Genomic DNA, 26,326 nt, shown 5'->3' with positions numbered 1-26,326 from the left:
CCTACCATTCATTATGCTTGTTTGAGCTTAGTTATGTTACTATCATTTCACATGGATTAGGAGTCTAACCAAACATCAAGTTACAGTGAACTCTCTGAAGTTTATTATTGTGCTGAACTAAAGCTCAACTTATTTTAATCAACTTGCTTATTAACATTTTCAATTTATTTTTCCTAGCATATATGTTAGTTTATGGATAGCATTGGTCTGTAAGCTAACACCTCCTGAATTGAGGTGTTATTTTTCTGCATTAAAAAAAATGTTTTCAGATTCCAGTGTGGGCATGTTTATCTGAGCATTTTTCTTCTGAATTTTCCTTTGCAGTAAAAATGTTAATAGAGGTAAGTGAAAAATAGTATTGATAACATGTAAAGTATCATCTCATCATAGATTTTCTGTGCCTCATTAACTTAATTAATGTTGACTCCATCCCAGTCATTATACGGAAAGCCATGAAGGTCTCAGTTATGTTCACTCATTTTTGTTATTTTTTCTGCCCCCTTGTTAGTGTCCACCACTTAGGAGGACATTTGAGTGCCATTCTTCATCACTGCTACTGCTGTTGATGGTTTCTGTGAGACTCCTGATGACATTGCCAAGGCTGCTGTTTCCTGGGACAGGTGGTTGAGGCACTGTGACAGCTGCATTCACTGGCATTCTGTTGAGGTACATAATGCCCTTGAAATCCATCCAAATGGTTGTTTGTATCAGTAGTAATCCACTTTGCAAATCTCTGTCTTTTAATTGATGTAATTAGACAATTTACATTTGATGTAATTATTGATCTGTTAGGGGTTACATCTGACATTTTATTTTCTTGTGTTCTGCTTGCTCCCTCTGTTTTTCACTTCTCTATTTTCTTTTTTCTTCCTTCCTGTGGATGATTTGAACTTTTCTTTAGACTATGTTTTTTATTATATCTTTGTGTGTATAGATAAATATATATGTATATAAATATAAAAGATATGGATTTATACATATATGTGATTGTTTTTGATATATTACATGGTATATAAGTAATTTATCCATCTACTAATATTGACATTTCACCAGTTAAAGTGAAGTACGATAACTTTATCTTCCTTTATTTTTTTCCGATTGTGATAAAATTGCCTTAAACATTTCCACTACATGCACTGAGAACCACTTCATGCAGTGTTACAATGTTTGCTTCAAACATCAAACATTATTTAGAAAAGTTAGGAAGAAAAGGAAAGGGTATTACATTTATTACCCATATTTTTGTTCTTTTTGTTGCCCTACTATTTAAAACTTGAAAAATAAGTTTTTTTTTCCTTTAGCAATTTTTTTCCAGATACCACTGATGGCACCAAATTCTCTTAGTTTTACTTTATCTATGAAAGTCTTGATTTCTCTTTATTTCCTGAAAGATATTTTTACTGGATATTGGTTTCTGGTTGACAATAGTTTTTCTGTTAGCACTTGGAAATTGTACCACTTTCTTCTGTCCTCTATGATTTCTTTTAAAAAAAAAATTTTTTTTTTTAACGTTTATTTATTTTTGAGGCAGAGAGAGACAGAGCATGAACGGGGGAGGGGCAGAGAGAGAGGGAGACACAGACTCGGAAGCAGGCTCCAGGCTCTGAGCCATCAGCCCAGAGCCCGATGCGGGGCTTGAACCCACGGACCGCGAGATCGTGACCTGGCTGAAGTCGGATGCTTAACCGACTGCGCCACCCAGGCGCCCCTGTCCTCTATGATTTCTGATGAGAAATCTGTTATTCAAATTTTTCCCCTATAGCTAAAGTGTAGGTATTCTTGCTGCTTTCAATATTTTTTCTTTCTTTTTAGTTTTAATAAGTATGATTATGGTATGTCTTGGCACAGAATTTGGGGGGGTTTAGGTTCCTCTATGCTTCTTGAATCTGTAATTTATAGCTTTTGCCAAATTTGGTAAATTTGTGGCCATTATTTCTTTAAGTACATTTTAAGTCCCACTTTTTTTTCTTTCTCCTTCTGGGACTCTGTTTAATAACAAAGGTGTTCAACCTTTTGCTGCAGTTTCACATATCCCTGAGATTCTGTTCATTTGGGCAATGATTGCCTTTGCTCATTCAAGTTGAGATTTTCCTGGTTCTTGGTATGAAAATAATTTTCTATTGTGTTCTGGATATTTGGGGTATTACGCTATGAAGATCTAGGTCTTATTTAAATCTTCTGTTTTAGCAAGTTTTCTCTGACACCACCCTGACAGAAGAAAGGTAGCACTACATCATTAGTGCTGGGTGGGAGTGGTTCACCATCTGGCCTTCATTGACACTTCAAGGGGGAAGGGTGCCTTATTACCAGTCAACAGGAATAGGAGTTGAGGTTCCCACTGGCCCCTGATGATACCACCCTGTCTGGAAGGAGGAGAGGTGCTTCTTTACTGCTTCCCATGTTGTCTCTACTGATACAGGGATAGGGGGAGCAGTCCTCATTAATTCTGAGAGGTTGCAAAAGTCCTTAATCCCTATCCATTCTTTTCTGACACTAAGCGAGGAGGGAATTGGGTATGCCATGACTCCCAGGTCAGAATGTAAGTCCAGACTCTCCACATGGTATCCACTGACACCACAGAGGGGTGGGGATGCTATTTTGGGGCTGGAATAAAATTCCCAACTCCTTGACACTCAGCCTTCTCTGACATGACCATGATTGTGGAATTGGGACACTTTATTATAGTCCAAGAGTTTAGGCTCCCTTCTTAGCCTTTGCTGATTAGTTGGGGGTGAGGCTGCAGGATTTTTTGTTTGTCAGTTTTTTGATGTTTGAGTGGAATTGTGTGGTTGTTGTCTAAAAGTGTCCTGTTTTGCTAGGCCTCTTTTCTGGTCCTTTGGTTAGAGGGAGCATGCTTTTCTTGTGACATCTTTTGTCTATATCCGATGGCATTTCTGGGTTGCTGGATTCCCTAGCATCCAATCCAGAATATATGAAGTAAAAAGAAAATTCTGGAAACTCACCACCATGTTATTAATTTCTTAGTTTCCATGTCTTTAGTCTTCTCTCTACTTTCAGAGTCTTATTATGTTTCTTTTATATATAATACCCAAGGTTTTTATCTGTACTTAGAGAAATAAGGAGAAGGGAGGAATATTCCATATTCTGACACGTACCTTCAGTATGGTCAAAATTTGACCTTCACATATTCAGTCTAAACAATTGGTTCCATATTGGGAGAGCAGTACTGCTAAAGCAACAGATATACCTTTAATAATAAGAGGCATAAAGAAAGTCTCATTCACAGTATTAAAGCTAAGATACTATTAAGCTTTTTTATTTCTATATGTACAATAAAGTTAACCTAATCTTAACAATTGATAATGAGATACTATTCTCAAGCAAATAACTACAGATAAAAATGAAAAGGAAATAGAAGTAATATTTATTTTCCATGAAATTTCAAACTGAAGGTTGATGGGGGGAACTGGGGAGAAGGGAAAATGGGTGATGTGCATTGAGGAGGGCACTTGTTGGGATGAGCACTGGGTGTTGTATGTGAGCAATGAATCATGGTAATCTACTCCCAAAGCCAAGAGCACACTGTATACACTGTATGTTAGGTAACTTGACAATAAATTATATTTAAAAAAATAGGACTTTTTAAATATTGTTTACAAAAAATGTGAGTGAGAAATCTGACCTTTGAAATGAAATATGCTCTATTACATCACCATAATTGTTAAAGAAACTTTAGTATGATTTTCACCACCCATTTGTGTATGGTATTATTATTTCTTAATAAAAGGCCATTCCCCCCCCCCCATTGTGATACAATGCCTCAAATGATTTTACCTACATGTGAATTTTTATTTCCAAATTGACTATAATATCTCCAAGTTTTTACATTTTTTAAAAAATAATTTGACCCCAGCATATGTGCTGAATAAATGTTTTAAACTAAATAGAACTGAAGAAGCAACACAAAAAGCATTCGTTGATCAAAGGAAATTTACTTCAGGTCATGGAACACAAAATTTCAGAGATGGGAGGAATCTATAAGTGCTTTTTCGTACCTAATAGCCATCGTGAATTCATGTCCAACAGAGATGATATGGAACAAAATTTGAAGCAGTGTGTGCTCTTTAAAGAAGACTGAGGTTGAGGTCATAGTATAAATGTCTCCTAAGAAGTGTAAACATTATAGGTTAATCTAGGACTGAAGGAATATGTCTCATTTCAAGAGATGAGTGTTTGGTATTTAATATTGGGCAAAGAAACATTAGAAAAATTTTAATGAAGGGTATTAATTTATGATTTGTAAAAAGCTTTGTGAAGACAATCTTCAAAACCTCAAATCATTTCTACCCTGCTCTGAAAAAAAAATGTTTTTCATGGTATGTGCTGATAAGTCAGAAACTTCTAAAGCAAAACCAACTTCTTTATTTCCTTTCTGTTTGTACAGGTTTTTACACATTTTAAATATAAATATTTCTATTAAGAAAATAATAGCACACATTTCATGATAGAAAAAATCCAAAAACCTTTGATCTTACGGTTTGATTGGTATTGGTATATCAAAAAGTTCCAGATCCAACATATAACCTGCTAAAAATACAGCTTTATAACTAGCCATATTTACAAGACTGTTTCAGCTCTATTTGTAGGAAAGGCTAAACTTTTCATGGGAAGAAATTCATTGTAAGCAAGACAAATGCAGCCTGATCCAAGGACAGATGGAAAGATATGGGATGATCACAATGTGCATTACTCAGATTTCGTCTTGATCTTTTTCATCTCTTCTATTTGTCACCCACAATTTGAGATATTGGCCAAGTGTCTTGGAGAGGAGTAGTGGCTGTTTAAATAATACCACCATTATTAAGGTTTCTGAGTAAGAAATGGGCACTTCAACTTTGTAGACAGGCATTTCCCCTTGGGTCAGTACTGGGGCCACTGTGAGAAGTGACCTGGTATCGTTGGAGCCTTTCCTGGGGGTCAGATAGGAGCATACTGAAGAGAAAGTAGCCTGGAGGTCTATGATGGACACTATATGAGACATCTTTTGGGATTTCCAGACTCTTTTAGTAAGAATGGAACAGAGGGTAGGAGTGTCCATGGGGACAGCAATTCTGGAGATGAAAGCTGAGCCAATGAGAATAGTTTATTTCCATCACAATGACCTTATTAGTTCCATTGTTTTTACCTTTATCAATCTTCTAGGTTAATGCAGTATGGAATGATACCAATCAGATTAGAAACCTAACTTACTTTTAAAATTTATATTCCTTTGCAACTAATTTATAGCACACATTTGAAAATTTCTTGCCCTACTTTATAGCTACCTTTGGCCATTGACCAAATAAAAATAGTTTGATCAACCACACCTTCCAGAAGACTTGGCTCCTGGGACCTCTGCCAATCTACAAATACTTGCTGCTGTGTTTCAAAATATAGTTAAGTATTTTGAGCTATTATTAGTTACACTGATAAATGGAATTTTTAAATTTTTATTTTACAAACCTTAAATATTTTTATTTGAAACTTGATTCTCTATTAAAAGTCTCAATAATATCCCTTTTGCAGCTATTAAAAATTCTTTGACACCTTAGTTTGGGCATTGACTGGCTCTATGACCATGAGCAAGTGAGTCATGGAACCTCTTTGTAATAAGTCCCAAAGCTGTGACCTTCTCAAGTGTTTCTTATTTTTGTTTACCCTACTCCTTACCCCTTAGGTGAGACAGGAAAGCTAGAGAGAGTTGAAGTCACCTTTTTGCCTATGTGAGATAAGGTTCTGGTAAGGTCTTTTTCATTGGAGAGTAGGCCTTTGTTATGGAGTATGCATACTCCAAACTGGTCATACTTCAAAATGGTTATTTTTCCCATCCCCCTGCCGAGATAGGAGGTGATATGTGTTGGCTCTTCAAAAAGGTGGGTTTCCTGGAGGTAAAAACAATGAAAGTATTGAGAATCCCCTAAGATTACAGTCCTGAGAAGTTTTTTCACTCTCAAGGAAGTCCGCGTTCATCAATTCATCAAAATTACAATTGAAATGTACATTTACCATTTAAATTTATGGCTCTAGCAGTTTTTGCTCCCGGTAAGCTAAACTCAGCTGTGCTTCCTTCTGTTTGCCTGTGTCTCCAGATTTTTGGATGCCAGTGTGCCCTATGACCTCAAGAAAGTTATTTTCCTCAGCCGCCAAATTTTTTTAATGTTGTAACATTTGGGGTGGCAACTTTAAAGCACTTTATATGTAGGAACTGAAACTTAAAGTACACATTAGTTTTCAGTTTTTATTCATTTATTTTTTTAATTTAAATTCAGTGTCTATTCATGACTTCTGCCCATTTCATCACTGGATTATTTGTTTTTTGGATGTTGAGTTTGATAAATTCTTTATAGATTTTGGAAACTAAACCTTTATCCAATATGTCATTTGCAAATATCTTCTCCCATTGCATTGGTTGCCTTTTAGTTTTGCTGATTGTTTCTCTTACCATACAGAAGTTTTTTAATGAGGTCCCAATAGTTCATTTTTGCGATTTGGTTACCTGGCCTCTGGAGACATGGCAAGTAAGAAGTTGCTCAAAGAGGTCAAAGAGGTTGCTGGCTGTTTTCTCCTGTAGGATTTTGATGGTTTCCTGTGTCCCATTAGGTCTTCAATCCATTTTGAATTTATTTTTGTGTATGGTGTAAGAAAGTGGTCCAGGTTCATTCTTCTGCATGTCACTGGCCTGTTTTCCCCAGCACCGTTTGCTGAAGAGATTGTCTTTTTTCCATTGAATATTCTTCCCTGCTTTGTCAAAGATTAGCTGGACATACATTTGTGGGTCCATTTCTGGGTTCTCTATTCGGTTCCATTGATCTATGTGTCTGTTTTTGTGTTGGTACCATACTTTCTTGATGATTACAATGTTGTAATACAGCTTGAAGTCTGGAATTATGATGCCTCCAGCTTTGGTTTTCTTTTTCAGGATTGCTTTGGCTAGTCAGGGTCTTTTCTGGTTCCATACCAATTTTAGGACTGTTGTTCTAGCTCTGTTGAAGGAGGCTAGTCTTATTTTGATAGAGATTGCATTGAATGTGTAGATTGCTTTGGGTAGTGTTGCTATTTTAACAATATTTGTTCTTCTGATCTATAAGCATGGAATATTTTTCTATTTCTTTGTGTCTTCAATTTCTCTTATAAACTTTGTATAGTTTTCAGTATACAGAACTTATACCTCTTTGGTTAGGTTTATTCCTAGGTATCTTCTGGGTTTTGGTGTAATTGTAAATGGGATCAATTCCTTGATTTCTGTTTCTGCTACTTCATTATTGGTGTATAGACACGTGGTACATTTCTGTGCATTGATTTTATATCCTGCGACTTTGCTGAATTCATGTATCATTTCCAGCAATTTGTTGGTAGAGCCTTCCATTTTCTACATAAAGTATATTGTTATCTGCTAAGAGTGAAAGCTTTACTTCCTCCTTACTGATTTGGATGTTTTTTATTTTATTTTTTTGTTGTTGTTGTCTGATTGCTGAGGTTAGGACCTCCAGTGCTATGCTCATGAGATTCAACATCCTTGTCTTGTTCTTGACCATAGAGGAAAATCTCTCAGCTTTTCCCCATCGAGGATGATATTAGCTGTATATGGCCTTTATGATGTTAAGGTATATTTCTTCTATACCTACTTTCTTGTGGGTTTTTATCAAGAATGGATGCTGTATTTTGTCAAATGGGTTTTCTGCATCTATTGTGAAGATCATATGGTTCTTATCCTTACTTTTCTTAATGTGGTATATCACATTGACTTATTTGCAAATATTGAAGCACCCCTGCAGCCTAGGAATAAATCCACTTGATCGTGATGAATAATTCTTTTAATGTACTGTTGGACTTGATTTGCTAGTATCTTGTTGAGAATTTTTACCACCTTGTTTATTAGGGATATTGTCCTGCAATTTTCCTTTTTATTGGGGTCTTTGGTTTTGGAATCAAGGTAACGCTGGCCTCAGAGAATGAGTTTGGAAGTTTTCCTTCCAGTTCTATTTTTTGGAACAGTTTGAGAAGAATAGGTATTAATTCTTCCTTAAATGTCTAGTAGAACTTCGCTGGGAAGCCATCTGGTCCTGGAGTTTTGATTGTGGGGAGACTTTTGGTTAATGATACAATTTCTTTGCTGATTATGGATCTGTTCAAATTTTCTATTTCTTCTTGTTCAGATTTGGTAGTTTTTATGTTTCTAGGAATTTGTCCATTTTTTTTCGAGATTGCCCAATTTGTTGGCATATAATTGCTCATAACATTCTCTTATTATTATTTGTACTTCTGAGGTGTTGGTTGTGATCTCTCCTCCTCCATCATGATTTCATTTATTTGGGTCCTTCTTTCCTTTTTCATAACTCTGGCCAAGGGTTTATAAATTTTATTAATTCCTTCAAAGGACAAGCTCCTGGTTTTGTTAATCTGTTCTAATGGGTTTTTGTTGTTGTTTTTGTTGCTGTTGGTTTGTTTCTATATCATGTATTTCTGCTCTAATTTTTATTATTTCCCTTTTTTTGCTGGTTTGGACTTTATTTGCTCTTCCTTTTCTAGCTCCTTGAGGTGTAGATTTAGGCTGTGTATTTAAGAATTTTTTTGCTTCTTGGGGTAGGCCTGTATTTCTATATACTTCTATCTAATGACCTCTTTTGCTCAAATCCAAAATTTCTTGACCATTGTATTTTCATATTCATTTCTTACCGTATTTTTAAATTTATTCTTTAATTTCCTGGTTAATCCATTCATTCTTTAGTATGATGTTCTTGAACCTTATACATCTGTGGTTTTTCCAAATTTTTTCTTGTCATTGATTTCAAGTTTGATAGCATTGTGGTTTGAAAGTATTCATGGTATGATATCAATCTTTTAGTATTTGTTGAGGGCTGATTTGTGACCTAGTATGGGATCTATTCTGGACAATAGTTCATGTGCACTCAAGAAGAATGTGTATTCTGCTTTACGATTAAATGTTTTGAATATATCTGTTAAGTCCATTCAGTCCAGTGTGCCATTCAAAGCCATTGTCTCCTTGTTGATTTTCTGCTTAAGTATCTGTCCATTGCTGTGAGTGGGGTGTTAAATTCCCCTACTATTATTGTCTTATTGTCAATGAGTTTCTTTATGTTTATTATTAATTAGTTTATTTATTTGGGTGTTTACGAGTAGAGGTCATAAATATTTACAATTGTTAGATCTTCTATTTGGAAAGACCCCTTTATTATGTTATAGTTCCCTTCCATCTCTTATTACAGTTTTGGTTCAAAATCTAGTTTGTCTGATATAAGTATGGTACTGCAGCTTTCTTTAACATCAAATAGCATGATAGATGGCTCTCCGTTCCCTTTACATTTAATCTTAAGGTGTCTTTAGATATCTAAAATGAGTGTCTTGTAGGCTATATACAGATGGTTGTTGTTGTTGTTGTTGTTGTTGTTCTTCTTCTTCTTCTTCTTCTTCTTCTTAATCCTTTCTGATACTTTATGTCTTTTGATTGGAGCATTTAGTCCACTTACATTCAGAGTGATTATTGATAGGTATGAATTTAGTGCCAATGTATTACCTGTAAAGTTGATGTTTCTGGAGATTTTCTCTCTTCCCTTCTAGTCTTTGTTGCTTTTAGTCTTTCTTTTCCACTCAAAGAATCCCCTTTAATGTACCTGGTAGGGAATGAGAGAGGAAGATGGCAGCTAGGAGGACACTGGGCTTACCGCGTCCTGCTGATCACTTAGATTCCACCCACACCTGCCTAAATAACCCAGAAAACCACCAGAAGACTAGCAGAATGGATTCTCCAGAGCCAAGCATAACGAGAGGCCCGCAGAAGAGGGTAGGAAGGGCAGAGAGGCAGTGCGCACTACACAGACTGGCAGGAGAGACCTGGGATGGAGGGGCAGCCTGCTGGCAAAGCAGAGCCCCCAAGTCTGGCTTGCAAAAGCAAAGGGGCTGGATGGAGTGTGTTCGGACAGCAAGTGGGACTTAACATCTGGAAGGTTATAAGTTAACAGCTCTGCTCAGAGAATGGGAGGGCTGGAGGACAATGGGAGGGAGAGTTGTTGAGCCCCAGATGACAGAGCTCAGCTTGGCAGGGAACAAAGGCACTCTCCAGCGCCATCTCCCTCACCCACCCCCCAGCCAAAATCCCAAAGGGAAGCAGTTCCTGTCAGGGAACTTGCTTGCACCTCGCAAACACCCAATGCTGTGCTTCTGTGGATCCACCCCTTCGGCGGGTCTGACTCCCTCCTGGTGCCACAGGGCCCCTGCTGAAGCAGATCACTGAAGGAAAAGCGAGCTGAGCCTGCCCCTCCCGCCCCCATGCACCATGCCAATCCACCCCAGCTAATATGCCAGATCCCCAGCACCACAAGCCTGGCAGTTTGCAAGTAGCCCAGATGGGCCATGACACCTCACAGTTAATCCCGCCCCTAGGAGAGGGGAAGAGAAGGTACACACAATTCTGAATGTGGCCCCAGTAGAGGGCTGGGGGCAGATATCACGTCTGGCTGTGGCCCCGCCCACCAATGCAAGTTATTCAAGACAGCACAGAGGAAGTGCCTGCAGTTCCGCACCACTCCAGGGACTATACAAAATGACGAAACGGAAGAATTCCCCTCAAAAGAATCTCCAGGAAATAATGACAGCTAACAAACTGTTCAAAAACAATTTAAACAATATAAGAGAAAGTGAATTTAGAATAATAGTCATAAAATTAATTGCTGGACTTGAAAACAGTAGAGAGGACAGCAGAGAATCTGTTGCTACAGAGATCAAGGGACTAAGGAACAGCCAGGAGGAGCTAAAAAATGCTATAAATGAGCTGCAAAATAAAATGGAGACAACCATAGCTCGGATTGATGAGGCAGAGGAGAGAATATGTGAACTAGAAGATAAAATTATGGAAAAAGAGGAAGCTGAGAAAAGAGAGATAAAAAAATCCAGAAGTATGAGGGGAAAATTAGAGAACTAAGTGATGCACTAAAGAGAAATAATCTATGCATAATTGGTATTCCAGAGGAGGAAGAGAGAGGGAAAGGTGCTGAAGGGGTACTTGAAGAAATAATAGCTGAGAACTTCCCTGATCTGGGGAAGGAAAAAGGCATTGAAATCCAAGAGGCAGAGAACTCCCTTCAGACATAACTTGAATCGATCTTCTGCACGACATATCAGAGTGAAACTGGCAAAATACAAGGATGAAGAGAAAATTCTGAAGGCTGCTAGGGATAAACGTGCTCTAACACATAAAGGGAGACTGATAAGACTCGTGACGGATCTCTCTACTGAAACTTGAGAGGCCAGAAAGGAATGGCAGGAAATCTTCAATGTGATGAACAGAAAAAATATGCAGCCGAGAATCCTTTATCCAGCAAGTCTGTCGTTTAGAATAGAAGGAGAGATAAAGGTCTTCCCAAACAAACAAAGGCTGGAGGAGTTCACCACCACTAAACCAGCCCTACAAGAGATCCTAAGGGGGGTCCTATGAGACAAAGTACCAGAGACATCGCTATAAGCATGAAACCTACAGACATCACAATGACTCTAAACCCATATCTTTCTATAATAGCACTGAATGTAAATGGACTAAATGCGCCACCAAAGGACTTAGGGTATCAGAATGGATAAAAAAAAAAGACCCATCTACTTGCTGTCTACAAGAGACTCATTTTAGACCTGAGGACACCTTCAGATTGAAAGTGAGAGGATGGAGAACTATTTATCATGCTACTAGAAGTCAAAAGAAAGCTGGAGTAGCCATACTTATATCAGACAAACTAGACTTTAAATTAAAGGCTGTAACAAGAGATGAAGAAGGGCATTATATAATAATTACAGGCTCTGTCCATCAGGAAGAGCTAACAATTAGAAATATCTATGCACCGAATATGGGAACCCCCAAATATATAAAACAATCACAAACATAAGCAACCTTATTGATAAGAATGTGGTAATTGCAAGTGACTTTAATACCCTGCTTACAACCATGGATAGATCATGTAGACACAGGATCAATAAAGAAACAAGGGCCCTGAATGATACATTGGATCAGATGGACTTGACAGATATTTTTAGAACTCTGCATCCCAAAGCAACAGAATATACTTTCTTCTCGAGTGCACATGGAACATTCTCCAAGATAGATCACATACTGGGTCACAAAACAACCCTTCATAAGTATGTAAGAATTGAGATCATATCATGCATACTTTCAGACCACAATGCTATGAAGCTTGAAATCAACCACAGGAAAAAGTCTGGAAAACCTCCAAAAGCATGGAGGTTAAAGAACTCCCTACTAAAGAATGAATGGGTCAACCAGGCAATTAGAGAAGAAATTAAAAAAAATATATGGAAACAAACGAAAATGAAAATACACAATCCAAACGCTTTGGGATGCAGCGAAGGCAGTCCTGAGAGGAAAATACATTGCAATCCAGGCCTATCTCAAGAAACAAGAAAAATCCCAAATACAGAATCTAACAGCACACCTAAAGGAAATAGAAACAGAACAGCAAAGACACCCCAATCCTATCAGAAGAAGAGAAATAAAGATCAGAGCAGAAAAAAACAACATAGAATCTAAAAAAACTGTAGAGCAGATCAATGAAACCAAGAGTTGGTTTTTTGAAAAAATAAACAAAATTGATAAACCTCTAGCCAGGCTTCTCAAAAACAAAAGGGAGATGACCCAAATAGATAAAATCACGAATGAAAATGGAATTATTACAACCAATCCCTGAAAAATACAAGCAATTATCAGGGAATACTATGAAAAACTATATGCCAACAAACTGGACAACCTGGAAGAAATGGACAAATTCCTAAGCACCCACACACTTCCAAAACTCAGGAGGAAAAAGAATGCTTGAACAGACCCATAACCAGTGAAGAAATTGAATCAGTTATCAAAAATCTCCCAAAAAATAAGAGTCCAGGACCAGATGGCTTCGCAGGGGAGTTCTACCAGACGTTTAAAGCAGAGATAGTACCTATCCTTCTCAAGCTATTCCAAAAAATAGAAAGGGAAGGAAAACTTCCAGCTTCATTCTATGAAGCCAGTATTACTTTGATTCCTGAATCAGACAGAGACCCAGTAAAAAAAGAGAACTACAGGCCAATATCCCTGATGAATATGGATGCAAAAATTCTCAATAAGATACTAGCAAATCAATTTCAACAGCGTATAAAAAGAATTATTCACCGTGATCAAGTGGGATTCATTGCTGGGATGAAGGGCTGGTTCAACATTCGCAAATCAATCAACGTGATACATCACACTAATAAAACAAAAGATAAGAACCATATGATCCTGTCAATCGATGCAGAAAAGGCCTTTGACAAAATTCAGCAACATTTCTTTTTTTTTTTTAATTTTTTTTTCAACGTTTATTTATTTTTGGGACAGAGAGAGACAGAGCATGAACGGGGGAGGGGCAGAGAGAGAGGGAGACACAGAATCAGAAACAGGCTCCAGGCTCTGAGCCATCAGCCCAGAGCCCGACACGGGGCTCGAACTCCCGGACCGCGAGATCGTGACCTGGCTGAAGTCGGACGCTTAACCGACTGCGCCACCCAGGCGCCCCAACATTTCATAATAAAAACCCTCACGAAAGTCAGGATAGAAGGAACATACTTAAATATCATAAAAGCCGTTTATGAAAAGCCCACAGCTAACATCATCCTCAATGGGGAAAAACTGAGAGCTTTTTCCCTGAGATCAGGAACACGACAGGGATGTCCACTCGTACCGCTGTTGTTTAACATAGTGTTGGAAGTTCTAGCATCAGCAATCAGACAACAAAAGGAAATCAAAGGCATCAAAATTGGCAAAGATGAAGTTAAGCTTTCACTTTTTGCAGATGGCATGATATTATACATGAAAAATCCGATAGACTCCACCGAAAAGTCTGCTAGAACTGATACATGAATTCAGTGAAGTTGCAGGATACAAAATCAATGTACAGAAATCAGTTGCATTCTTATACACTAATAATGAAATAACAGAAAGACAATTAAAGAAACTGATCCCGTTCACAATTGCACCAAGAAGCATAAATACCTAGGAATAAATCTAACCAAAGATGTAAAAGATCTGTCTGCTGAAAACTATAGAAAGCTTATGAAGGAAATTGAAGAAGATACAAAGAAATGGAAAAACAAAAACAAACAAACAAACAAAAAAGAAATGGAAAAACATTCCGTGCTCAAGGATTGGAAGAATAAATATTGTCAAAATGTCAATACTACCCAAAGCTATCTACACATTGAATGCAATCCCAATCAAAATTGCACCAGCATTCTTCTCGAAGCTAGAAGAAGCAATCCTAAAATTTGTATGGAACCACAAAGAACCCGAAATAGCCAAAGTAATTTTGAAGAAGAAGACCAAAGCAGGAGGCATCATAATCCCAGACTTTATGCTCTACTACAAAGCTGTAATCATCAAGACACCATGGTATTGGCACAAAACAGACACATAGACCAATATAATAGAATAGAAACCCCAGAACTAGACCCACAAAAATTATGGCCAACTAATCTTTGACAAAGCAGGAAAGAATATCTAATGGAAAAAGACAGTCTCTTTAACAAATGGTGCTGGGAGAACTGGACAGCAACATGAAGAAGGATGAAACTAGACCACTTTCTTAGACCATTCACAAAAATAAACTCAAAATGGATAAAGGACCTGAGTGTGAGACAGGAAACCATCAAAACCCTAGAGAAAGCAGGAAAAGACCTCTCTGACCTCAGCTGCAGCAATCTCTTACTTAACACATCCCCAAAGGCAAGGGAATTAAAAGCAAAAATGAACTACTGGGACCTTATGAAGATAAAAAGCTTCTGCACAGCAAAGGAAACAACCAAAACTAAAAGGCAACCAACAGAATGGGAAAGGATATTTGCAAATGACATATCGGACAAAGGGCTAGTATCCAAAATGTATAAAGAGCTCACCAAACTCCACACCCAAAAAACAAATAATCCAGTGAAGAAATGGGTAGAAAACATGAATAGACACTTCTCTAAAGAAGACATTCGGATGGCCAACAGGCACATGAAAAGATGCTCAACGTCGCTCCTCATCAGGGAAATACAAATCAAAACCACACTCAGATATCACCTCACGCCAGTCAGAGTGGCCAAAATGAACAAATCAGGAGACAATAGATGTTGGCGAGGACGTGGAGAAACGGGAACCCTCTTGCACTGTTGGTGCGAATGCAAACTGGTGCAGCCGCTCCGGAAAACAGTGTGGAGGTTCCTCAAAAAATTAAAAATAGACCTACCCTATGACCCAGCAATAGCACTGCCAGTAATTTACCCAAGGGATACAGGAGTGCTGATGCATAGGGGCACTTTTACCCCAGTGTTTATAGCAGCACTCTCAACAATAGCCAAATTATGGAAAAAGCCTAAATGTCCATCAACTGATGAATGGATGAAGAAATTGTGGTTTATATACCCAATGGAGTACTATGTGGCAATGAGAAAGAATGAAATCTGGCCTTTTGTAGCAACGTGGATGGAACTGGAGAGTGTGATGCTAAGTGAAATAAGCCATACAGAGAAAGACAGATACCATATATTTTCACTCTTATGTGGATCCTGAGAAACTTAACAGGAATCCCTGGGGGAAGGGAAGAAAAAAAATCGAGGTTAGAGTGGGAGAGAGCCAAAGCATAAGAGACTCTTAAAAACTGAGAACAAACTGAGGGCTGATGGGGCATGGGAAGGAGGGGAGGGTGGGTGATGGGTTTTGGAGAGGGCATCTTTTGGGATGAGCACTGGGTGTTGTATGGAAACCAGTTTGACAATAAATTTCATATATTAAAAAAAAATAATGTACCTGGTAGGGCTGGTTTAGTGGTCACAGACTTCTTTAGTTTTTGTTTGGGAAACTCTTTATCTGTCTTTCTATTTTGAAGGAAAGGCTTGCTGGGTAGAGTATTCTTTGCTGCATATTTTTTCGATTCAGCATGTTGAATATATCATGCCACTCCTTTCTTTCCTGCCCAGTTTCTATGGAAAGGTCTGCTGGTAACCTGATTTGTCTTCTCTTGTAGATTAGGGATTTCTTTTTCTTTGCTGCTTTCACGATTCTTTCCTTATCTCTGCATTTTGTAAAACTTACTATGATATGTCTTGGTATTGTCCAGCTTTTGTTGATTTTGATGAGAGTTATGTGTGCTTCCTGGATATGGATGTCTATTTCCTTCCCCAGATTAAGGAAGTTTCAGTTATAATTGGCTGAATAAACCTTCTGTCCCTTTTTCCCTCTGTTCTTCTTCTGAGACTGCTATGATACAAATGTTATTATGCCTTATGGAGTCGCTGAGTTCCCTGAGTCTACACTTGTTATCAATATTTCATTTCACCTTCTTTGCAGCTTCATTATTTTCCATAATTGTATCTTCTATATCACTTATTTGTTCCTCTGCTTCTTCCATCCTTGTGATCATCACATCCAGTCAGTTGCATCTTGGTTATAGCATTTTTTTTATTTCAGCCTGACTAGTTTTTAGGTCTTTTATTTCTGCAGCAAGGGCCTCTCTGGTTTCTTCTAGACTTTTCTCAAGTCCAGCTAGTATCCTTATGATTGCTGTTTTAAATTCTGGTTCAGGCATATTACCCATATCTATTTTGATTAGCGCCTTGCAATGACCTCTTCTTATTCTTTCTTTGCAGATGCATTCCTCCATTGGCATTTTTTTTTAGGTCTCTGTCTTTTGTGTGATAGGAAAGCTTGTGCCTGGTGTTGTTTCCACTAGCTATGATCAGTAGACCTGGTGTATGCATGGGGAGGGGGAGTTGTTCTGGTCTTCTTGGGGAAAGGCCTGTGTTGCTCTGGCTCTCAATCCTACTTTCCCTAGTAAAAAAAAAGCACCTGCAGATTGCAGGGGAGTGGAACTTGGTGTAAGCAGCGTCCACTATGAGCACTGTGCAGCTCCCTGAAGTCCATTCATACTGATGGAAGGGGTGAAAAATGTCAGAGAGGGCAATTCATGCCTGCTGCTGTTCAGGAAGCCTCGCGGAAGAGGACACGATCCCTTCTTGTGTCCCAGGTTTCTATCAGATCCTCGTCTTCACCCTGTCTGTGTCTAAGCAATCTTCCCTGCCCTCCCAGCAGTGTAGTGCTCCTGTTTTTTTTTCTTTTTCTTTTTCTTATTATTTTAAATCTCAGACACATGGCTGGTATCAAAACTCCAAATTGACCTGGTGTGGACCCATGCTGATCCTTTGGGGGAGGGTCTTGCCATGCTGTGGCTTTTACCAGCTTGTCCCACGAAAGCAGTAGTATGACCATTCAGGGGCTTGGATTTTTTGCTAAAGCATAGGAAAAAGCCAGCATCCAGGTTAGCTGCCATCAGGAGATATCTCTGCTCTCATGCTAATGAATGGGTCAGCTCAATAGAACCTTCTGGCTCTTGTCCCCTGAGAGGCAGTGCCACGTCTCCCAAATTCACTCCAAGATGAACTGTCTCTCCCAGCATAACCCATGGGATCCTCAGAGCACAGGGTCTTCTCTTGTACCTCTGCCATCCTTCTGCACAGGAGCATTGCTACACCTGCCAGGTTTGACCCTAGCAATGGCGTGGACTTCTAAAACTTCAGACTTTCAGTTCTGCTACTTGTAAAAACTTGGGATAATCAGCCCCTCTTATTTTCCCATTCAGTGGTTTTGTGCGTGTTTTTCTTGTGCAATCCCCTGCATGCTGACTTATTCCTCTCTTTCTCTCTTTCTTTCTCTCCTCTCTCTATGATCACGGATCCCTCCCCTCCACAGCATTGGTGGTTCTTTTCTCTCCAAAATCAGATCACTGCACCTTCTACTTCCATTATTTGATCTCTTTTCTCCCTCTAGTTGTGCAGTTTGTTCTCTCAGATCAATTTCCTGGGTGTCCAGAATGATTTGATAATTATCTACCTATGTTCGAAGGTTGAGGCAAGCATAGAATACTTCTACTACTCTGTCATCTTAACTCATCCCCCTAGCTGGAGACTTTAATAGCCCACTATCAATAACAGACAAAACAATTCTTTAGAACATCAATGACAATACAAAATTTAGAAATGCCAGAAACCAATTAGAACTAACAGACATATATGGAACACTCCACTCTGTAGAATATGCATTCTTCTCAGCACATATGAAACATTCACCAAAGAGACCACATGCTGGGCTTTAAAACAAGTATGAATAAATTTAACAGTATTGAAATCATACAAAGTATGTTCTCTCTACACAATGGGATAAAATTGGAAATCAATGACAGAAAATTTGGGAAACTCACAAATATGTGAAAATTAAACAATGCATTCCTACATAACCAATCAGTCAAAGGTGAAATCACACACACACACACACACACACACACACACACACACACACACACGAATACTTTTAAGTAAATGAAAATGAAATACAGCATGCCAAAAAATGTGAATAAAAGCAATAGAGAAAATAAGATAAAAAGGTGTTTTTTTAAAAAATCAACAAATTGACATACCTTTAGCATAGTATGACCATGCTAAAAAGAGAGGACTCAAACTACTAAGCCCAGGAATGAAAGAGTAGATATTAGTAGTGCCTTTACAGAAATAAGTATAATTACAAGGAAAAACTATGAACAGCTATATGCCATTAAGTTTAGTAACTTGGATGAAATGACCAAGTTCCTAGAACAACCAAAACTGACTTAATAAGAATTAGACCATTTAAACAGACCTATAATCTGAATATGAAGAAGTTGTATTAGGAATTTTAAAACTCCTAGCTATTGAATCCCTGAATTGTACACCTGAAACTAATATTATACTGTATGCTAACTAGAATTTAAATAAAAACATAAAAATTAATTTTCAAACTCCTATAAAGAAAATTCTAGTCCAAAATGACCTCACTGGTAATTTCTATCAAAAAATTTAAAAATCAATGTCAATCCTTCCTAAGCCTCTCTGAAAAGTAAGAGAGGAGGGAACACTTCTACACTCATTCTGTGAGGCCAATATTATTTTGATACCACAATCAGAGAAAAGAAAGCTATACACCAATATCTCTTGTTTGTTGAGACAAAAATTCTCAACAAAATATTTTCAAACTGAATCTAGCAACATAAAAAGAATACACACACACACACACACACACACACACACACACACACACCATAACCAAGTGAGACTTATCCCAAGCTGGTTAAAAATGTGAAAATTAATGTAATATGTCATATTAATAGAATAATGGGCCAAACAACATAATCATTGTTAGTAGATACAGAAAAAAACTGAGAAAATACAATATACTTTCATGATAAAAATTTTCAATAAACTAGGAATAGAGTTTTCTCAAGTGAATGAAGAATATCTAAAAACTGACAGATAATACCTAATAGGGAAAGACTGAATGTTTTTTCCCTAAGATCAGGAACAAAATAAGTATGTTCACTCATAGCACTTCTATTCAATATTTTACTGGAAGTTCTAGCCAAGGCAATTAAGCTAGCAATAAAATGAAAAGACCAAGGTTGGGAAGGAAGAAGTAAACTATCTCTATACTTGCAGGTGACATGATGGCATATATAAAAATTGAGAGAATACACACACACACACACACACACACACACACACTTTTAGAAATAAAAAACATATTAAGCAAGGTTTGGGGATACAATATAAATATATAAAAATTAATTATATTTCTACAAATTAGCAATAAGCAATCTGAAAAAATAAAAAAAAATTTATTTTCAATAGCATCAAAAGGAATAAAATACTTAGGAATAAATTTAACCAAAGAAATGCAAAGCTTATACTAAAAAAACTTCAGGAAATTGTTGAAAGAAATTTAAAAATTTTAAAAGAATGGGAAAACATCCCATATTCATAGATCAGAAGACTTAATATGTTAAGATGACAATACTCACCAATTGGGTCTATAGATTCAACTCACTGTTATCAAAATCTCAGCTTCCTTTTTGTATAAATTTACAACATAGTCCTAAAAGCCATATGGAATTACAAGGGGTACACAGTATTCAAAACAATCTAGAAAAAGAACAAAATTGTAAAGCCACTACACTTCATGATTTCAAAACTCTTAACAAATCTAGAAAAATCAAAGCAGAGTGGTACTAGCATAAGGACAGACTTACAGATCAATGGAACAAAATTTAGAGTCCAGAAATACACTGTTATCTTCATGGGCAATTTATTTTCAACAAAGGTATCAAATTATTCAATGAAGGAAAAATAATATTTTCAACAAATGATGCTGGAACTACCGAATATCCACATGCAGAAGAATGAAGATGAACCTGTTCCATATACGATATATACAATTCACTCAAAATTGATCATTGGCCTACATGCAACAGGTAAAAATATAAAATATTTAGAAAAAATAGGAATAAATCTTCATGACCTCAAGTTAGGTAATTGCTTTTTAAACAAACCACTAAAACAGAACTGAAGGGGAAAAAATAAATTGGATTTTATCAAACTAAAAAAATTTAGTGCCAAAAACATCATAATAGTGAAAATAGAAGAAAGTGTAAAAAAATCATAGAATAAGGAAAAATGTAAATTACTTATTTGATAAGGTACTTGTACCTAGAATAAATTTGGAACAACTACAAGTCAATAATAAAAAGACAAATAACACAATTTTAAATGTAAGCACCTGAGAAGATGTTTAGCATCATTAGTTGAAAATGTTGACATCATTAGTTGAAATGTTGAAAACTGACATTCAGTTAAAACTTTGTATTTGAGTGTTTATAGTACTACTATTCATAATTGCCAAAAGCGAAACAATCCAAATTTTCATTAATTTAAGAATGGACACATAAAATATGGTGTATCCATATAATGTGATATTATTCAGTCATAAAAAAACAAAGTACTGATTCATACTACAACATAGGTGAACCTTCAAAACATTATGCTAAGTATAAAAAATGTGGCAGTAAGGACTACAAATTTTATAATTCCACTATGTAAAATATCCAGAATAGGCAAATTTCTAGAAACTAGGAAGTGGTTGCTTAGGGTGGGAGTATAGAATGAAAATAACTGCTAAAGTGTATGAGGCTTCTTTTGGAGGTGATAAAGAATATCACAATCTAAATCTAAAATTAGATTGTAGTGATGGCTGTACAATTCTGTGAATATACTAAAAACATTGTATTGTAAAATTTTAACAGGTGAATTCTATGGTATTTAAATTATATATCAATAAAGTTAAAAATATGGAATTGCAGTATTTAAACTAATTTGAATTGGAAGAATTCTAGTAGATTATCAGACTGGATTGCACTAAATACCAAAAAATTATGGCCGAGTACAGAACAGCAATGGAAAATTCAGATTTGGTTCATGGCTGTGAGAATGGAATTATGCTTTCAGATTTATTACAAGTTCACATCTGCCTCTGCCTATAAAAGTCAAAGAGAAGTAGTGGTAAGTTTTAAAATGAAATTTACTCACTGATCTTACTCCAGAAGTTGCTAGACTGCCAATGCCAAGAAAACACCCTCTGTTTAGTCTCATTATACAAGGCCAAAGGAGAGGCATTGCAAGCCTAGAGTTCTTTGCTCCCTGGTGTAATGCCACCTCATTGATTTTCCCAGAGGAAGGGCAGCTTTTAACGTAGTTTTAGATAAGAAATGTCCACATGAAGGTAAAAAAAAGGAAATTCTATGAAATATGTAAATTATATAATCCCCAATTATATAATCTTGGTTTTGGGGATAGATTTCTGTGGTTCATAGCTTACATATAACACCCAACACTCGTCCTAACAAGTGCCCTCCTCGTTGCCCATCACCCATTTTCCCCTCTCCCCCACCCCCTCCCCCATCAACCCTCAGTTTGTTTTCTGTATTTAAGAGTCTCTTATGGTTTGCCTTCCTCCCACTGTGTTTGTAACTATTTTCCCCCCTTCCCTTCCCCCATGGTCTTCTGTTAGGTTTCTCAAGATCCACATAAGAATGAAAACACATGATATCTGTCTTTCTCTGACTGAATTATTTCACTGAGCATAATACCTTCCAGTTCCATCAACATTGCTGCAAATGGCAGGATTTCATTCTTTCTCATTGCCAAGTAGTTATATATAAACCACATCTTCTTTATCCATTCATCAGTTGATGGACATTTAGTCTCTTTCTGTAATTTGGCTATTGTTGAAAGTGTGGCTATAAACATTAGGGTACATGTGCTCCCATGAATCAGCACTCCTGTATCCTTTGGGTAAATTCCGAGTACTGCTATTGCTGGGTTGTAAGGTACTTCTATTTTAAAATTTTTGAGGAACCTCCACACTGTTTTCCAGAGTGGTTGCACCAGTTAGCATTCCCATCAACAGTTCAAGAGGGTCCCTTTTTCTCCATATCCTTGCCAGCATCTGTTGTTTCCTGAGTTAATTTTAGCCAGTCTGGTGTGAGGTGGTATCTCAGTATGGTTTTGACTTGTATTTCCTTGATGATGAATGACATTGAGCATCTTTTCATGAGTCTGTTGGCCATCTGGATGTCTTCTTTGGAGAAGTGTCTATTCATGTCTTCTGCCCATTTCTTCACTGGATTATTTGTTTTTCTGATATTGAGTTTGGTAAGTTCTTTATAGATTTTGGATACTAACCCTTTATCCAACATGTTACTTGCAAATACCTTTTCCCATTCCATTGGTTGCCTTTTAGTTTTGTTGATTGTTTCCTTTGCAGTGCAGAAGCTTTTTCTCTTGGTGAAGTCCCAGTAGTTCATTTTTACTTTTAATTCCCTTGCCTTTGGAGACATGTCAAGCAAGAAATGGCTGTGACTGAGGTCAAAGAGGTTGTTGCCTGCTTTGTCCTCTAGGGTTTTGATGGTTTCCTGTCTCACATTTAGATCTTTCATCCATTTTGAGTTTGTTTTTGTGTATGGTATAAGAAAGTGGTCTAGTTTCACTTTTTTGCATGTTGCTGTCCAGTTCTCTCAGCACCATTTGCTAAAGAGACTGACCTTTTTCCATTGGTTACTCTTTCCTGCTTTGTCAAAGATTAGTTGGCCATACATTTGTGGGTCCAATTCTGGGTTCTCTATTCTATTCCACTGGTCTATGTGTCTGTTTTTGTGCAATACCATGCTGTTATGATGATTACAGTTTTGTTGTATCGCTTCTTGGCCTTTTGGCTAAGATCGAGTGTGATTACAGTTTTGTAGTAGAGGCTAAAGTCTGGGATTGTGATGTCTCCAGCTTTGGTTTTCTTTTTCAATATTACTTTGGCTATTCATGGTCTTTTGTGGTTTCATACCAATTTTACAATTGTTTGTTCTAGCTTTGGGAAGAATGCCGGTGAAGTTTTGATTGGGATTGCATTGAATGTGTAGATTGCTTTGGCAGTATTGGCATTTTAACAATATTCATTCTTCCAATCCATGAGCACGGAATGTTTTTCCATTTCTTTTTGTCTTCTTCAATTTCTTTCATAAGTTTTCTATAGTTTTCAGCATACAGATCTATTGTATCTTTGGGTAGGTTTATTTCTAAGTATTTTATGGTTCTTCATGAAATTGTCAAGAGAGTCAAATTCTTGATTTCTCTTTCTGTTGCTTTATTATTGGTGTATAAAAATTCAACCAATTTCTGTACATTGATTTTGTACCCCGTGACTTAGGTGAATTCATGTATCAGTTCTTGCAGCCTTTTGGTGGAGTCTTTCGGGTTTTCCATGTAGAGTGTCATGTCATCTGTGAAAAGTGAAAGTTTGACTTCTTCTTTGCCAATTTTGATGCCTTTTATTTCATTTTGTTGTCTGATTGCTGATGGTAGGACTTCTAACACTGTGTTAAACAACAGTGGTGAGAGTGGACATCCCTATCATGTTCAGTTTTTCCCCACTGAGGATGATATTAGCTGTGGGCTTTTCATTACGGCTTTTATGGTGTTTAGGTATGTTTCTTCTATCCTGACTTTCTTGAGGGTTTTTATTAAGAAAGGATGCCATATTTTGTCAAATGTTTTTTTCTGCATCTATTGATAGGACCATACAGTTCTTATTCTTTATTTTATTAATGTGATGTATCACATTGATTGATTTGTGAATATTGAACCAGCCCTGCAGCCCAGGAATGAATCCCATTTGATCATGGTGAATATTTTTTTATATGCTGTTGAATTCAATTTACTTGTTGAGAATTTTTTCATTCATGTTCATCAGGGATATTGTCCTATAATTCTCCTTTTTTGTGGGGTCTCTGTCTGGTTTGGGAATCAAAGTAATGCTGGCTTCATAAAATGACTCTGGAAGCTTTCCTTCCCTTTCTGTTTTTTTTGGAACAGCTTTTGAAGGATACTTTCTAACTACTTTAAATCCCTGGTAGAATTCCCCAGGGAAACCATCCCGCCAGGACTCTTATTTGTTGGGAGATTTTTGATAACTGATTTAATTTCTTCACAATTATGGGTCTATTCAAATTTTCTATTTCTTCCTGTTTGAGTTTTGGTAGTGTGTGGGTGTCTAGGAATTTGTCCATTTCTTCCACGTTGTCCAGTTTGTTGGCATATAATTTTTCATAGTATGCTCTGATAATTACTTGTGTTTCTGAGGGATTAGTTTTGATAAATCCATTTTCATTCATGATTTTGGGTTCTCTTTCTTTTATTTATGAGAAATCTGGCTAGCGGTTTATAAATTTTATTTTTTCAAAAAGCCATCTTAGTTTCATTGATCTGTTCTACTGTTTGTTTTTTTGATTCTGTATTGTTTATTTCTGCTCTGATCTTTATTATTTCTCTTCTTCTGCTGGCCTTGGGGTTTCTTTGTTGTTCTGCTTCTAGTTACTCTAGGTGTGTTGTTAGATTTTTTTATTTGGGATTTTTCTTATTTCTTGAGATAGGCCTGCAATGCCTGTGCAATGTATTTTCCTCTTAGGACTGCCTTTTCTTCATCCAAAAAGGTTTGGACTGTTGTGTTTTCATTTTCATTTGTTTCCATATATTTTTAACTTTCTTCTTTAATTTCTTGGTTAACCCATTCATGCTTTAGTAGGATGTTCTTTAACCTCCATGCATTTGGAGGTTTTCCAAACTTTTTCCTGTGGTTGATTTCAAGTTTCATAGCATTGTGATCTGAAAATGTGCATGGTAGGATCTCAATTCTTTCATATTTATTGAGGGCTATTTTGTGACCCACTATGTGATCTGTCTTGGTCCATGTGCACTCAAGAAGAATATATATTCTGCTGCTTTAGAATGAAAAGTTCTGAATATATCTGTCAAGTCCATCTGATCCAGTGTTTCATTCAGGGCCATTGTTTCTTTATTGATTTTCTGTATAGATGATCTATCCATTGTTGTAAGTGGAATATTAAAGTCTTCTGCAATTACCACATTCTTACCAATAAGATTGCTTATGTTTGCGATTAGTTGTTATATATATTTGGGTACTCTAAATCGGGTGCATAAACATTTATAATTGTTAGCACTTCTTTTTTTTTAATTTTTTTAACGTTTATTTATTTTTGAGACAGAGAGACAGAGCATGAATGGGGGAGGGTCAGAGAGAGGGAGACACAGAATCTGAAACAGGCTCCAGGCTCTGAGCTGTCAGCACAGAGCCTGACGTGGGGCTCGAACTCACGGACCGCGAGATCATGGCCTGAGCTGAAGTCGGCCGCTTAACCAACTGAGCCACCCAGGCGCCCCAAATTGTTAGCACTTCTTGATGGATAGGCCCCATAATTATAAGGCCCTTCTTCATCTCTTGTTACAGCCTTTAGTTTCATATCTAGTTTGTCTGATATAAGTATGGCTACTCCAGCTTTCTTTTGACTTCAAATAGCATGATAGATGGTCCTACATCCCCTCACTTTCAATCTGAAGGTGTTCTCAGGTTTAAAATGGGTCTCTTGTAGACAGCAAATAGATGGGTCTTGTTTTTTTAATTCATTGTGATTGGCCTATGTCTTTTGATTGGAGCATTTAGTCCATTTACATTCAGTGTTATTATTGAAAATTATGGATTTAGAGTCATCTTCTATTTCACTTATTCTCCCCTCTGCCTCTTCAGTCCTTGCTCGCACTGCCTCTAGTTTATTTTGCACCACATTTACAACACTTTAAAATTCATCGTGATTATTTTTTAGTTCCTTGATCTCTGCAGCAATAGATTCTCTTGCTGTCTTCTATGTTTTTTCAAGCCTGGCAATAAATCTTGAGACTATTATTCTAAATTCTTGTTCAGTTATACTGTTTATATCTGTTTTGATCAATTCTTTTTATTTTAATTTTTTAATGTTTATTTATTTTTGAGAGAGAGAGAGAGCGAGGTAGGGGCAGAGAGAGAGGGAGACACAGAATCTGAAGAAGGCCTCAGGCT

At 37.0% G+C, this 26,326-nt stretch overlaps 1 long non-coding RNA gene across 3 annotated transcripts in view; it reads left to right on the top strand.

The window, feature by feature from the left end:
* Positions 1-236: 236 nt before the first annotated feature.
* Positions 237-26,326, top strand: part of LOC109495685 — a 401,491-nt gene continuing 375,401 nt past the window's right edge. For all 3 annotated transcript variants that reach the window (XR_006591602.1, XR_002151291.2, XR_006591601.1), the window contains exon 1: positions 237-666. This is a non-coding gene — a long non-coding RNA (uncharacterized LOC109495685). The remainder of the gene's footprint in view (positions 667-26,326) is intronic.

This window comes from Felis catus, chromosome F1 (assembly GCF_018350175.1).
Source record: "Felis catus isolate Fca126 chromosome F1, F.catus_Fca126_mat1.0, whole genome shotgun sequence".
Lineage (NCBI taxonomy): Eukaryota > Metazoa > Chordata > Mammalia > Carnivora > Felidae > Felis > Felis catus.
The sequence above is the reverse complement of the archived record's forward strand: the minus strand, read 5'-3'. Positions and strand labels throughout refer to the sequence as shown.